Source organism: Apium graveolens, chromosome 5 (genome assembly GCF_009905375.1).
Source record: "Apium graveolens cultivar Ventura chromosome 5, ASM990537v1, whole genome shotgun sequence".
NCBI classification, from domain to species: domain Eukaryota; kingdom Viridiplantae; phylum Streptophyta; class Magnoliopsida; order Apiales; family Apiaceae; genus Apium; species Apium graveolens.
In genome coordinates, this window is record NC_133651.1 from 285,178,786 (window position 1) to 285,191,916 (window position 13,131).

Genomic DNA, 13,131 nt, shown 5'->3' on the forward strand with positions numbered 1-13,131 from the left:
GATGTCTTTATGATTAATCCACTCACTTCGACTGAACTCATAAGTGTGAAGAATGCTGTTAAAGCCATGGTTCAATCTCAACAAAGTATGGATTCTCAATTTTCTTCCTTGGAAGATAAAGTATCTTCAATGGCTGATAAATTGGATGCTATATTTTCTCTTCTTTCGAATACTGATGCCAAAAAGGGGGAGAAGATAGCTGTCACAAAATGTACACCTGACTCTATTCAGTTGAAAGATAAAGATATTGATGATGGTGATAAAAATCCGGTTGCAAATGTTCAAATTGCTCCTATTGCTTAACAACCTCAACATTCTAAAAGATTTATTTCTTCAAGACAAAGAAAGTCTACTGGTGCTCATAAAGCTAAGCACACGACTAATGTTGATGTTCTTGAAGCTAATAATGTTAAAATCTTTAACTTGACAGATGCTAAAGGGTTATTCTTTCCTTATAGACACAAGGAAACATGTGAAGATATTATGTTTTACTACAAATATAAAAGGTTTGTGCAAAAGAATGCTAGGAGTGCTCTTGGATTGATAACTGAAGAATTTCCTGATCTAAAAACTGAAGAAGCAGTTATGCAACAGAAGGAGTTAATGGCTCAAATTAAAGTTAAAGCAAACACCTCTAAAGGAAGAGGAAAAGAGGTGGAAGATCTACAAGAGCTAGAGGAAGAAGAGGAAGAGGAAGGATTCCTAAACCAAATCAAATGCTCTCAATTGATTCTGCATTTTTTAATGTTCTATCCAGAGATGGTTATGTTCCTATACAAGGATATGATTCAAAAGAAGAATTTGAGAATACTGAAGAGATGATTGTCCAAAGGAAGAAGAAATCAACCGCTGACAATGCTCAAATTGATATAACTTGTGACGCCCTCCAAACCCGGGGTCTAGATTTGGGGGTCACTCGCCAATAAACCAAAATAAAATAATCGCAGCGGAATAATTTAATAAATATAACCCCTTGCATGCAACTGGATCGATCACAGGTTATAGTATGGAACAGGCACTATTACAAACCAACTGTTATTACAAACCATAGTCTAATTAGTTTTACAACTTATTCAAATTTTATTACAAACCTCTAAACTAATTAAGCGTCCCAAACTGTCTACCTGGAAACACACCAACTATCTACAAGCACAAAACTTCTAGTCCGACCTGGAACTCAAGCTAGCCCTGGTCTAGCTGGAAGAATCAAAATATGAAACAAGTATGAGCGAAAGAAATGCTCAGCAAGCAGTAAATAACTTATGATTTTAGACAACAACAATAATATATCTGATGAACAAAACCAAACCATAATACCTGAACAGTATCAAAACTGATATATATTTGATAAGTAAACAATAATTGCAATATATTTTGTTTTGGGATTGGAATCCTCGAACGACGGCGTGTTGCCGCCGGTGATCAACCGCGGAGCAACACCGGTATGCCGAAGCATATCCAACTAAACAAAAGGTACCCAAGGCACATATTGGCCTAGCAAGGTGTTATATCCTGTATAACACATAGCTCACACTGGACCGCCGCAACGGCCTCTTACGCAACCATCCATCCCATAAAAACAATTTTCCGTCAAAGGAGTCGAATTAAATGACATCCTTAACCACATAACTCCCTATTTCTCATGGTCCGGAGTTTTCTCAACAACCAATGGCGAAATAACCAGAACAATTAGTTATTCGCTAATCTCAAATGAAAGCTTTGCTGTATAGAGTAATTTATAGCAAAACATAAAATGTTTAACTATTCTGAACTTAGAATAGTATGGATATTAAAACAATAAATTCCAGAGTCAATATCAATTGAATGATAAATAAAGATATAGGTACTTGCATAATATAGTTCGAAATGAACATCACTTGAATGATAAGTGAAGTTAGGGTTACTTGTCTGGTATGCTCGATAACCTCTTACTATAACTCTGCTATAACTGCTGGCTACTATCTCCGTCTAACACTTGACTGCAATCCTTGTTACTCGATTCTATAAACAAAAGAACTATCTTAATTGATAGACCAAACTCAATCGACGTAACTATACGTCTTAACATCTACCCGATCGTTTATAACCAGCATGGCATTTTAAAATTGTAACAGATAGCATGCATATCACGTAACACATAATCATGGCATTTGTATAACACGTAATCACATATTTCATGTAACACATAAGTTAGATCATTAAAAGATACGTCTCAGTGCGTTCAGAATGAAAATTAGGTCAATATTAGCATTTACCGATCAAATACCGACTCAAACTGATACACAACTCAAATGACATTGTAATACAAAAGAAATTAGGTCTCAAAAGTATTTTTATTGGAAGCGCAATATTTTTCTGAGTTTGTACGCGTTCGTTTCGTATTAAACGGACGAACGGTTTAATTATTATGAATAAAATAAGAAATAAATAAATTTAAATCAATTAATAATAATATTAATTGATTTTTAAATACCAAAATATAAATTTTAAAACCCAAAAATAATTTTTAGAAATTATTTGAATTAATTATAAATAATTTACATTTATTTAACTATTTATGAAATAAAATTAATTGATTAATTAATTTTTAATCAATTAATTAAATTCATAAATAATTAACTAAAATGAATAATAAATAATTAAATCAAATGGTATTTTTGAAAATAATTAAAGAAAATAATTTTTAGAATTTAAAATAATTAAATACATAATTTTTAGAATTTAAAATAATTATTAAATGATTTTTGAAATTAAAGAAAATGATTTTTCAAAAATAGAAAATGAATTTTTAAAAATAAATAAAACAGAAAATCCCACAAACAAGTTTTTAAGCTGGGTTTTGGGGAATAAGGATCAAAACCGGGTCGGGCAAAGTAGTAAAACGGGTCAACAAGAACGAATTCGGGTCGGGTTGAACACCCACCGGATTCTGGTAAATTACCTAGTTTCCGGCGGGGCTGACCGACTCCCGTGAGTTGTTTCCTAGCCAAAATCATCCTCGTTTTGCCCTGTTCTCCAGTGTAACATGTCCCCTATCAATTCGTATCTACAAATCATACAATAATCACAGTCGGTCTCGTCGGAATCATCACCGACACCATGAACACCGGCAAGCTTCGAAGCTTTTCGGCGAACCTCAACGACGGCCAAATCTTAACCAAATTTCACACTTAATACACGAAAATGATGCTGATAACACGTACAACCTATTCCCGTATTCATAATCAACAACCAAGTCAAGAATAATTCGTAAAATTAAAAGAAAATAACCGAATTAACCCAAGAACCGATTCGGCTATTCTGTACATACACAACTCGAACCTATACATAAATCGATTAAAACCAAGCTCAGGAATCTATTAGAATCGTCAAAATCAACCAACAATCAATCTATAGTCCAGAAATTGAGAAATTAGAACTTAAACTTCCATTTTTACAAATAACACAATCTTAAATCAAGATAATTATACCGAAAGATCGGCCCTGAGATGCTCTTTGATTCGGTACCAGTTTCGTCAACAACCGATTATTGCAGACGGATCAGTCGATCAATTATGATCAAGAACAAACCCTAACCCCCAAATTGAATTTCTGGATTTTCTGAATTTTTACTATTTTTCTGTTAATTCTGAAAATAAAATAAACAAAATCTGGTACTTATATTAACAGAAAATAAATACCCCAAAAATCAAATAAGGGTGTTTTTATACCTAAATTACAATAATTAAGCCCCAAAATAATAATTACGGGGAATAATTTTAAAAACGATAAAATACAAAATTAATGTCAAAATTCCCCAAAAATTACGAATAATTCAAAAATACAAAAATAAAGGGGATTTGAAATACGAATAATTTTATAAAAATAAAAACATCGATTTTGTGGGGTTTGTCGTCCCGGTGGGGTCCCGGTCCGTTAATTTTGAAAAACGGAAACGATCCCTAAATTACCAGAAAATCCTGAAAATACGCAAAATACATTCAAACGCGCATAAATCGAAATAAAATGAGTATCTTAATAAAGACGCTGATAAATACGTGTCCCGATTGCAGATAAGTTCATATAATTGCAATATTAACATATTTTAATCATTCGAAAAATTTTCTGGCCCGCACAGAAACACACATAACAGTTATAACATCTCATATCATGGCATTAATCACTTTAAATTTATAAAACACTTAATATTTATTTATTTAGCATATAATATTCACATAATTTTCCCGGTTATTACATAACTAATGCAAATGTGTCTCTTGAAGCAGACACAAATCCTGAGGAAAAAGCAGATCTTGATGTTGTGAACCTGATAGCTGATTTTGACACTGATGAAAAGGTGATCAAAGCATTGGATGAATCAATTCTTACTACAGTAGTTGCTTCTCATAATTCAGAGGTTGGTGAACAAGAAAGAATTGACATAAGGAAAGTTGATCAAGCATGCAATGACTATGTGCAGAGAAATCTAAATTCAAGGAGAGAGTTGTGGCATAAAACAAGAGGAAAGATTTATGATTTATCAAAAGGCTATGCTCCTTTCAGCAAGAAGGATAAAAGATGGAAAGATATTTATTCATTCAATTATCATAAAGGATTCAAACATATTGAATTTGTATTAGCAGGACTAAGGGATCTTATTTCAGAACAGGAAAATGTTGATAAGTCCATCAAGAACCCTTCTTGGGTGGAACATAATGAAAAGCTAAATCTTATCAAAACTGAGAATAGAGGAGGTATTGGTCATTCTGGAATGGAAACTCTGAGGACTGAGTTACTGGACACAGATATTCTGAATGACAATCTTGTTGAAAGAGTTACTCCTTCACATCTTGAGAAGGTTGAAGCTGTAAAGATTGTATATAGGAAATAAATCTTGATGATGTCAGAGAGGAGATTCTGTATTTCTTGAGAGATGGTAAAGTAAAAAGTTTTACTTTGCAGCAGCTCTTGATGAAGACTGTGACAGAGTTGAAATACATTCACTATCTTCTTAGAGTTGAGGATAATGTAACTAAAAACTGGTCTTCTATGATACTTGAGAGTATCTGAAGAAGAGTCATGAACAAAGAAGACAAATACAATGGTGATTATGTTTCTATGTACAGAACTTATATTGGTCAATAAATGAAGATGAAAAAGGGAGCTGCAGTTCTAAAAGTTTTTCTCAACAATCCTCAGTTATCTTTCAGTCCTGATCAAGAAGATGTTAGCTTAAGCTTTATATTGATTGGTGATCTTGAAATACCTAAAAGTTTGATTTCTAAACTAAGATCAACCATTTATCAGCTTGGAGAAGATACTGAAGAGAAGAGAGAGTTGAAGAAAAAGCTTGTCAAAGTCCTTCAAGACAATGAGGAAGAAAGGTTGAACAACTTTCTGGAAACAACTGTCAGTTATCTTAGGATACTGAAGTAAGCTTTATTCCTTGTACATTTTGTAATTGGTTTTGGCATCACTGAGAATGCAATTTGTGCTTCATTACATTAAGCATAAATTGGGGGAGATTGTTATGTGCCGATTCTCAATGATCAGAAAGAGCTCAGGATCTGACTGCGTTTAGATGTCATCAGTCTTTGATGTGTCATCAGGATTTGATGCATCATCAGTATCTGCAGATCATCAGCATCTGAAGGCAGTCTGTTGTGAAGATTGATTTTGTTTCTTATTTTGGATAACGAATATTTGTTACGTTCTGAGTGATTGGACTTTGTATATTCAGTTAAAGATATGTATCATATTCTGTTAGTAATTGATAATGCATATCTTAGATTGATTTGTAGCAGCTGTGTATTATATAAACACAGTTTAGGTCATCACATAGTGATTAACTTGAGCACTATACGACCTAGCATCTATCAAGAACATCAGTATTTCTTGAGAGAGAGTTGTAACAGTTTTTATCAGAAATATAAAGAACTGTTATATTTTTATACTTGTTTAAAACATCTATACAATTATATTTAACCCCCCTTAAACAATTGTATTACTACTGGGCAACAATTAGTGAAGTAATAATGGATGTGAAATAAACAACAAAGTTAGAAGAAGAAAGAAATACCCTCGGGACCCAGGTCACTTAGACCAAAATTTTAAAAATTACACTCTGAAAGGATGAGAGCACAGTGATTCAAGTTATCAGCTGTTATGGCCTTGATGGCCGCATCTTCATCTATCCCCAATTGTAAATCCCTCGGAGACCCATCAACGCTTTTGGGAAAATTGGGCCTGAAAAAATGGTCCCAACACTCTTAGGCGTCTAAGTAAACATAAAACCACTCACTTTTCCAGGCAGGATAAGAGTCAGGGTTAGTACCAGAAACAAAACAAGAATGAGAAAGGTACCTATGGACAATCTTGACCCAACCTTGGTCATCAGGGGCATTTACAAACTTGAATAAATATCGAAAAACACAAATATTGGGCTCAAAGCCATGTTTGCGATACTAGGCCATGTAACAGTGAATAAAATGCCAAGAGTTGGGCGTAAGTTGGGTTGGGCAGACACGGGCTTCGACCAAAATATGAAAAACAAAAGGGTGTGAGAGAAGACCAAAGCCTGCATAAAAGGTTTCCTTATAGATAAGTATGGCCCCAGGTTTTGGGTAACAAACTCTGTCATTCGGGTCGGGGGCCTCAGCCTTGTAAGGGGTAGAAATCCCAAATAAACAAGTTATAGTACCTACTTTATCATAATTATATCGAGAAGGATAATTATATGAATCTAAATAGAGCATGTTAGGGAAGGCTTGACCAAACTCAGTTAAAAGATCCCTAAGAGAAATTACGGAAGCATGAACGAGGGATTTTTTTACCTCGAATAGCCCTAGAAGGGCGAAGGGGCGGCTTGAGGAGTCTGAGAAAGGGAAGATTCGGAATCCGCCATTGATATTCCTGTGAAGAATGCTTGGAACCCAAGAAACTTTGAAGGTTGGAAGAAAAAGATGAAGATTCAAACAGAATCTTCAAATAAATCCAGAAAATGGTGAGGATTGTGGTGGTGCAGTGTACCGGAAATCGCCTTGTGGTGGAAGGGAGTTGAGAGAAAAACTTTGCAGAGTAAGTTTGCTTAAAGTGAAGTGTGAGAAATGAACTCAAACTCCACTCCTTATATAACCTCACCCACCGGTCACTCAACCGACCATAAGAGGTAATTGTGCCGAAATTTTAGGCCTACCGGTATTTAAGGGCGGGAAGCCCACAAAATTCGAAATTTGGAATATTCTACCAAATTTGAGGGAACTCTAGAATGTTCCATACCGAAAAAGCAAGGGAGGAAATTTTTACCAGGATTTGTGAAAAATTATATTTCGTTATAAAAAAGGAAAAGAGAAACTAGAGAAGTCAAACCTCGTCTAGGAGGCACAATTTCTAGGCGTAGTTCAATCCATGTTTCCTAGGCGGGGGTAACTGTAATATCCGGTATATATCGTGTAATTATTTTTGCTAATAAATAATTATTATATGTGTTCGGTATCTATTTTGTGAATTATTTGTTAAGTGTTAAATGTGTTTGGATGTTTAAAAATATTATTAATTGGGTATTTTAATTTTTATATGTCCAAAATAAAATATAGATAATTGTCATATCTTCCTAATTATTTTTATGTTGATTTATGAATTTATAAGAATCAAATGAAATATATAAAATCTTTTTCCGGGTATTTAAAATCTATTTTATAAAAACGGGAACCAACCGACATCATCTGTTGTTACGTTTTTGGAACCCAAAACTCTTCCGAGAACTCTTTCCTAACCTAATTGTAATATTCCGAGCATATTCCATGTTTTGACTTTTTCGATCGGGCATACGGTTTGTCCTGCGCGGGTCCCGGCGGAACATTTTCGATACAATATTCGTTTCGGTAAATCAATAAAACTCGTATTTTCGATAAACTGGAGCTTTTTATTAAACTATCCCAATTATTACCTCGTAGTACGTGTAACTAGGCGCTGAGACCCAGACCGCAGTACAAATTGTACGGATTTGGATAATTATCCCGAAAACTGATATCGTTTGGATCAGTTTTTACAAATAAACGTACCGTTTTATACCCGGAATGATCCAACGGGATACTAATTTTCTGTAATTATAAATAGCCTTTTACCGTATTTTATTTCGTATCAAAATCATTTGCAGTCAGTAATTATATATATTTCCAGAGAAAATCCTTATATTCATAAACCCTTCTGAAAATCAAACCACAAATTGAAGGTGTTATTGATATCCGTTTGGAACGCTCGAGTAACCAAAACAGAGGATTTAAGGTGTTCTTTCAGTTTCTTCAAGTTTCAGAACTGCAGAAATTAAGGTTATTTTTCTATATTTTTATTTAATTTCGAATTATTTTTATTAAAAATATGAATTTTTTTTCGGATGATTGTTTGTATGATTTGATGATTGCATGTTGTAGAGCTTGTTTTCCTGATGATTTTCATATGTCATACGTTTGATTTGGAGTTCAATAACATGCTCAAAAGTGGGTTTAATTCTCGAATTTTAAAATTAGGGTTTATAACCCGTATGAATGTTTTCAATTGAAATTTGGGGCTTTTTGATTTAGGGGTTATTAGCTGTTGATTTATAGTGGATTATGTTCCTTATGAAATTTGCAATCGATTGGTATATAGCTCGTTAACAGAGGATGTCTAAATCGAAGGGAGTTGTGTTTTGAAAATTTCCGAAGTTCGTCGGAAACCGGCGATGTTCTTGGCCAATTTCCGGCCAAGTCTGGGGTTATTTGAATGATTTGATTGCATGAATAAGTTCCTGGTATTGTGTAGATTAAATCTGGAGGTGATGGTGGTGGGAGGATGCCGGAGGTGATTTCTCCGGCCACCCCCCGATTGTTTTTCGGCGACCCCCTGGAAAATTACAGTTTAGTACCCTGACTTTTGAAAACGATGAAGTTCAGTCCCTGAACTTTCCAGAGTTTTCAAAAATAGGATTCCTGTTTTAAAAATATTCAGAAATCATATTTCCTATTTATTTTTATTATAAAAAAAATCATTTTTAATTTCTGAAAATTCCAAAAATTATTATTTTAATTCCAAAAATTATTTTTAATTCAAAAATAAATCTGAATTAATTAATTAATTTCAGTTAATTTTAATTGATTAATTAGTCAATTAGTTCAAAAAATTAATTGATTAATTGATTTAACTAATTATTAATTGATTTTAATTAATTATTTAATTAGATTTAATTATTTAAAAATGATTTAAAAATTTTGAAAAATAGTTTCGAGCTTTAAAATATTATTTTAAATTGTTTTCAAGGCTCGATAATTATTATAAAATTGTTTTGAAGCCAGAATTGGCCAGCCGAACCCTGTTTATTATTCTGAAACTGATCCAACGACCCGTTTTAATTCCGAAAAATGTTTTAAAAATCATTTTAAATACCCGAAAGCCTGTTTATGACCCGAGACTTCTTTATAAATGATATATTATTGATTATATGACGTGTTATGTGTTATATGTGAATTGTTGATTAACTGTCGGTCTATATAGTCGATGTTTACTTGTTTATTGCGTAACTTTCAATCCGTTAATCGGATTTGGGTAAAACGAAGGGTAGATAGAAGTTTGTTTCGAATAGAATCGAATGAGTTGAATATTGATAGATGCTTATGATATGTGAGCAGAAGAGGCAAGGCGTAGAAAAGGAAAACAGGTAGTCGAGGAGTAAGACAGTGGTGATTGAAAGCGAGTGCAGTATAGTAAGCTAGTATCAGGCAAGTGTTCTGAATTTTCTCGAGATATTGTAGTGATTGATAGTCCTGCTTTATATTGCAAGTGCTTTGAAGCACTGAACCTTAAACCCTGATTCCAGTTATTGATCTTGAGCCGTAAACCTGATTCTTTCTAGACCATTGATTGTTGCATACCCAAATACGAACCTCAAATATACGATACTACTCCACAAATATATACAAACTAAATATCAAACACTGAACCAGATTGCTAACACATTCAAACCATTGTATCTTATGCTTTGAAAGACCAAATCCTTGAAACCCTGAAACATTGATTCCTTGTTATCCAATTCTTTCGTTACCTAGCATCCATGCTTTGAAAATGCCATATTGATCCTTATGCAGATTGAAACCATTTTCATTATTGAACGTCCAATGTTGTTAATGATTCTGTTTATTACTTATTATTGTTTATTCTGTTATTATGTTAGAATTGGATTGTTTTTTTTTAAATTATGGACCAGATTCGTGGTCAGACCATATGATGGTCAAGTTAGGCCAATGTGTGCCTTGGATCCAGTAGTTAGAGCAGTGATGTGTGCTTTGCTCGGGGTTAGTGCGTGACTGATCAGCAGCCTAACCTTGGTTTTTAAAATGAAAATATAATATCCAATTCTAAATCATAATCCATTGTTTACTTGATATCATAACCATATTTACCTGATGATCATTATTCTCTGTTTCGTCGTTGTGACTTGCTGAGCTAGTTAGCTCATTTGTGCGATATTTTTTATGTTCTTTTCCAGTTAAGAAGGAACCGGTTGGTACCGAGGATCCCCAGTCCAGCGCGAGAGCTAGGGGTTCAGGTTGATCGAGCTAAGCTAGTAGGCTTCTTTTGGGATAATTTGAGTTTATAAAAGTTTGTAATAATGTTTAATACTCGGTTCTGAGTTTAGAATAGTTGGGATTTGAACGTTTGTAATATAAGTAGGTGTGTTTGGCTTGTGTGCATACTTTAACTTGTTGCGGTCCGTGGTAGTTAGTAAGTAGGGTCACTGCATATTATTATCTTATCATTGTTATAAGCAGGTTATTGATAAGGTGTGTGTGTGTGGACCCCAAACTTCTGACCCCGGTTTGGAGGGCGCCACAGTAACCCACGCCTAAGACCTATCGAAGTATAGAGGGTTCAAATCACGTCTAAGAGACACAATTCCTAGGCGTGGTTCAAACCATGTCTTCTAAGCGGGGGTAACCCATACCTAGGACCTATTGAAGCATAGAGGATTCCAACCACGCCTAGAAAGCATGATTCCTAGGCGTGGTTCACAAAGCGTCTCCTAGGAGGGGGTGACCCCCGCCTAGGAAGTATGAGAGCATGGGGAGTATAAAGCCCAACCACGCATAAAAGGCATGATTCCTAGGCGTGGTTCACAAAATGTCTCATAGGCGGGGGTGACCCACACCTAGGATGTATGAGAGAGTGGGAGCCAACAGCGCCTGGGAGACATAAATCCTTGGCGTTCTTCACAAAGTGTCTCCTAGATGGGGGATGACCCACACCTAGGATGCAAGACACCCTGCAGCCCATTTTCTGATTATTTAATAAATCAGAAAATGGGCTAAAATGAGAAAAATAACTAAAAAATCCCAAAAAATAGGGAAAAATAGAGAAAAATATCCCAAAAATTCAGGAAAATTAGAAAATAATTTTAAAAAAAATATTTTTGGACAAAAATTCCTGAAAATTAAAGAAAATACTTGTGAGTATTGAATATTCATGAAAAATTGAGGAAAAATAATGAAAAATACTAGAAGGTACTAAAAAAATCCTGGAAAATTAGGGAAGACCACAGGGATGAATCCCAAAGGGATAATCGTTGTAAATGTGTAGGTCGCTCCACACTTTACGATAAAAACGATAACCAAAAAAGGTATAAACTTTAACTTCTGCGAAATTTTTTACAAGTTTCGCAAAATTTGGGGGGCAAATGATATTGGCCTGAAATTAGCCTAGAAGCATAATTAATTTTGAATTAATTAAACCCGATATGGTCCATTAACAAAGCCCGGTTAATGAGGCCCAAAATATTGATTATTTATTAATTCCGTAATTAATAAATAGGGTAAAATAATAACTCATTATGTATATCCCATAGAGGATAGAATTATTAATTGAGTAGCCTCCAAGGCACCCAAGCCAACAAGGAATCTGTTTCCTACTTATTAGGACTCCAAAGTCTACTCTAAAACAGAGACTTATTCATTAAGTCTCCTAACCCTAGTCCAATTCAAGGACATCCAATATCTATATAAAGGGTCTCACCCTTCCATGAAGAACTACATTTTAGCTTGCTTTTCTAAATACACAGAGATACGTAGGCATCTTGTGAAGACATTTTTAAGCTACGAAACACAAGTGACATCGTTAAAGGCCTTGAGCTCTTGATCCTTAGCAATAAATATCGCAATAATTATAACATAGTTTTTTTACCTAGAACAATAAATAAGTTTTATTTTATAATATTTTGATATTACTTAAAACTATAAACCTGTGTCATACAGAAACATTGTTGTAGACTTACTTTAATTACTAGTTTTGTGATTGATTTTGTATTTAATTTTTGAAATTTTAAACCCACATCATATCAATTCTATAAAATGCATTAAATATTTTACTTAAAATATATTAATGTCACCATGACTATACTAAAAGAAGTTTATGCATATTATTTACTTGCTCAAATTATGATTTTATTATGTGGTCTTTAATTTTATTATTAATATTACTAGTAAATAGGTATAAATACATGTTAATAAAAAAAGATATTTATTAGTTTAGAGTAACAATGATAAAGTTTGTTTTCTATATTGTCTAGCAATTTAATTTGGATGATTTATACATATAATAAATCATTTATTAGTACATTACTTTTAACAAATTTTATCTTGAAATTTAATTTTGTATGATTATTGATGTAGTATTTGAATTTTGATTTTAAAATCTTGAATATAGTTAGTCAGTGTAAATATTAGTTAGAAAGTTATTTTACAACTATTATCTAATTTATAATTATTCATTTGGTGTTTAGATTTAAATAAGGAGTAGTTGCTTATTACTTAATTATATTATGTGCATTAGTGGAGTAACTTGTATGTCAGGTACGAGTTTCTTCCATTCTCTCTTCATCTAAAATATATTTTCTTCCTATGTACTTATTTTCTTATTATATTTTGTCATCTCTACCTATTATCTTATCATATTTTGGTTGTTGCTTAACCACTTTTGATCTATGTTGCCTATCAGTATACTTGATTTGTCACATACAACTTTTATTTTCACTACTATTGGCAACAATTTTTAACCATTTGCTATGGGCTCTTAAACTTATATGTGTGGGTAAATCACAGACGAGACACATAGAGTTTTTGTTGT